Source organism: Erpetoichthys calabaricus, chromosome 1 (genome assembly GCF_900747795.2).
Source record: "Erpetoichthys calabaricus chromosome 1, fErpCal1.3, whole genome shotgun sequence".
Classification (NCBI taxonomy): Eukaryota; Metazoa; Chordata; class Cladistia; order Polypteriformes; family Polypteridae; genus Erpetoichthys; species Erpetoichthys calabaricus.
Genome location: NC_041394.2, coordinates 347,987,251 through 347,990,865, shown reverse-complemented (window position 1 = coordinate 347,990,865; position 3,615 = coordinate 347,987,251).

Here is a 3,615-nt window from a genome sequence, read left to right as displayed (position 1 = left end):
GGGAGCCGGCTCTTTAAAGGGAGCCGATCCAAAAGAGCCGGCGTTCCCATCACTATTGTGAACTGACGAGGGTGCAGACATAAACCATAAAGAGCAGAGATTGAAGATCAGCCGTGAATGTACAAAAAAGGTAAAAATGATCCTTAGAAGTAAAATGCGGTGGGCTGGCGCCCTGCTTGGGGATTTGTTCCTGCCTTCAGCCCTGTGATGGCTGGGATTGGCAGACCAGCAGACCCTCGTGACCCTGTGTTAGGATGTAGCGGGTTTGGTAATGACTGACTGACTAATCAGCTAGTAAAACATGTCGTCTCATACAGCTTTGAGATCATAGACTTACCATAGAAAGATCTTGGCCGTCTGGATCTAAGAACACTGTTGCTTCGGGCCAACAAACAGATGTACAAAAACCAATGTATGTCAAGGATTTACATTCCAGGACAGAAAGAGGAATGCATTTAATACAAGTCAATTACACCTGTAGATCATCATGCCTAGAACTGAAAGAATTCCTTGTCAGCCACATTTGTAAATTATTACAGCCTGATCTGGAACAGTGGATACCTGACATTCCCAAAAGGTTTGCATAGAGTGATGTAACCCTAATTTCCTGCTGTAAGCTCATGTGGACCAAAACCTGACAAAGGAATGGCTCAGGAGAGGAGAAATGAGATGCACAAATGTAAGTTTGCTATTACCACTTAAGACGGTGGATTGTGTGCAATTTGTTTGCATCATTTTTAAGTTTAAAAAGAAATGTGAAAAAGCAACCAATATAGGTTTTGCAACAAGCTGGTGGAAGCGATACTGAACCTTACTGCTGGATTTGAAACACTGTTGTCCAAAAACCTATTCATGGAAAGACACAACTAAGTAGCCCAACTGCTTTATTTGAAACAATTATTGAAAATAAATTCGGGCATCACCTGGGGAATACCAGTCCCAACGTTTAGAAAATTAACAACCAGAAAACTTGATATCGTAGTTGTGGAAAAACATTCAGACAGTGCCTGGATAGTTGAGGTATCAGTCACAAATGATATCTCTGTGTCTCAAACAGAGAGAGAAAAGATAACAAAATATCAGGAGATACAATCAGAAATATGGACCCAGATATGAAATAACAAAAGGAAATAATCCCAGGGTTTTATGAATCTACAGTGTTTGTCTAAATGTGCATTTAAGCAGATTTACACATCAAAGTTAACCCTATGAGCTCCAAAACAGAGCACTAGCAGTAAACCTTAAAAAATGTAAAAAGACAGTGTACAGAGGATCCTGTGACTTAAGGGTGAGGTTAATGATAATAACGAAGAAATCAACTCGAGGAAAAAGTCATTTGTTGTGAATGTGTAAAACAATTCTATCACAAAATTAGTCATCAGAGCCACAGAAGCATTCACACAGCAGAGAAGAAATGCAATCTGAGATGAGCCAGATGTGGAATAAGACCTGTGAGATTGTGCCAGTGGTGCTGGGATCAACAGGCCTTAAGGAAAAAAAAATTCTAGGCAAATCTGGATGCCCTATTAATTACAATCACTGCATATGAATTACAGAAGGAGTCACTATTAAGGACAACGCAAGTACTGCACTGACTTCTGGCATGAAATGTAAGAGAATAACAGCAGCAGCAATGCAGACGTCACTCCTGAAATACAGAAACACTTCAGAAATCAAGAGTGAGGTTCACACCTGTCAGGAAAAGTAAGCAAACTTAACTATAGTGGAGAAATGAATCACTAAGTGAAGCCATGTTGCTGTAATGAAAATGGCAGTCAGTTTTGAAGAAAAGGGTGTAGGATATTGGAGTGCGTTTTGACAGAAGGAACTTTTTGTTAATCAAGCCACCATATGAGCTGAGTGCAGATGACTATCCTAAATATTGCATCAGTGGTTACCTTGTTTGTCTGCACATCAGAAAGTTATGAGATAACAACTGTTGCCACCTGCAGATAAATCACCACAGGGGAGTGGATAAATCAAGGCCATCGTAAGCATAAGGACTGCAGTTTTTCTTTTTAAAGCTGATTTGGTCACAATGGATGCAGACTTTGGGTCAGGTACTGGTTTGAAGCTTGTAGGATCATCTGCACAAGTTACACACAAAAGGACTTTTTCACACTAATAGAATTCTTTAAATCCACTGAATGTACCTTTCAATCAGTTCATCTTCCTATGTCACTGATCACATTGGCTGTTTGTTTAATAAAGGCACCAAAAATGTTTCATCAAGTTTAAGAATGAAGAGTTTTTCAAATGAATTTTGCAAAGCAACTGGGAACCCAAGTTCCAACACTGTTAAGCAATCATCCCTGAAAAGACACTCAAGAAAACCAACTCTGCCTCGGCAGAAAAGAAGTCAAAGTTTGGTCTTTTCTTGGAAACAAGACGTGTTTGGCTACACAAAATACTTCTTTTGTTGTTCGCCGATACCAGAAATAGTGTCTATTGTGTCAGTTACGCATTCCTGGGAGTGAAGGGGTCTCACCTCGTTCCATCTGATAATTATTGGTCTTCAAGGTTGTAATTGTCAGTTGGTGATCCATATTGAGCAAGTAATTTTCCCTCTGGCTTTGCAACAACATATAATGAGACAGAATCAAACAGACAACATGGAAGATTCTAGCACAATCTCCCAGAGCACTTACCTGCGTTCTTAGCAATTATCCACCATATATTTGTAATTCTTTTATTTCTGTTCCTATATATAATTTTGAGTTTGATAAATTCTTAATTTATGCAAACCATGTCTGATCATTGACTCTGCTATCAAGAATATTAATGCTGAAAAGATAACATTTTTTCCCCCTTTGATGCATGCCTGCCATTCCCAGTCTGAATATGCATAATGGGTGAGTGTTCTTTTCATATTTAGGCTTTGTACCACACATTCAGTAAAGCTCTCTGAAGTTTGATTCTGAAGCACACAGCGGTTTCTCGGTCCAGCAGTTTCTGACTCAGGTGTTCAACTCCATCGACCCTTTGGCTCAGCATGGCTCCAAGACCTGTGTCCAAAGCGTCCATCTGGAGAATGAAAGGTAAAGAGAAGTTAGGGGCTTTCAAAACTGGAGCAGCAGGGCAGGCTTGTTTTAAGTCACTGAATGCAGCTTCTGGTTTATCATTCTGTAATATAATAAAGTATCTATCTATCTATCTATCTATCTATCTATCTATCTATCTATCTATCTATCTATCTATCTATCTATCTATCTATCTATCTATCTATCTATATTCGTAGAGGGAAGTGCCTCCTCTTCCCGTCCTCCTTTTAGAATGTCCAATATTCCCTGGGGTTGTTGTCCATACATACGTGGAGGCTTGTGGGACTACCTGATATGCAAAAAGGACAAGGGGGAGGAGCTGATTCCAGTTCCTTCCATCCTCATTGACTACCTTCAGCAGCATCTGTTTGAGGGTCTGATTGAACCGCTCTACCAGACCATCGGTTTGAGGATGATATACCGAGGTCTTTAAAAGTTTTATTTTTAGTAACTTGGCCGTTTCCCTGAATGTCTCCAAAGTAAAGGGTGTTTCTTGATCCGTTAGGATTTCTTTAGGGTGAAGGTCCCTTCCAATTCCCATGCGATAGCTTTTGATGTTGTTGAGCGCAATAGA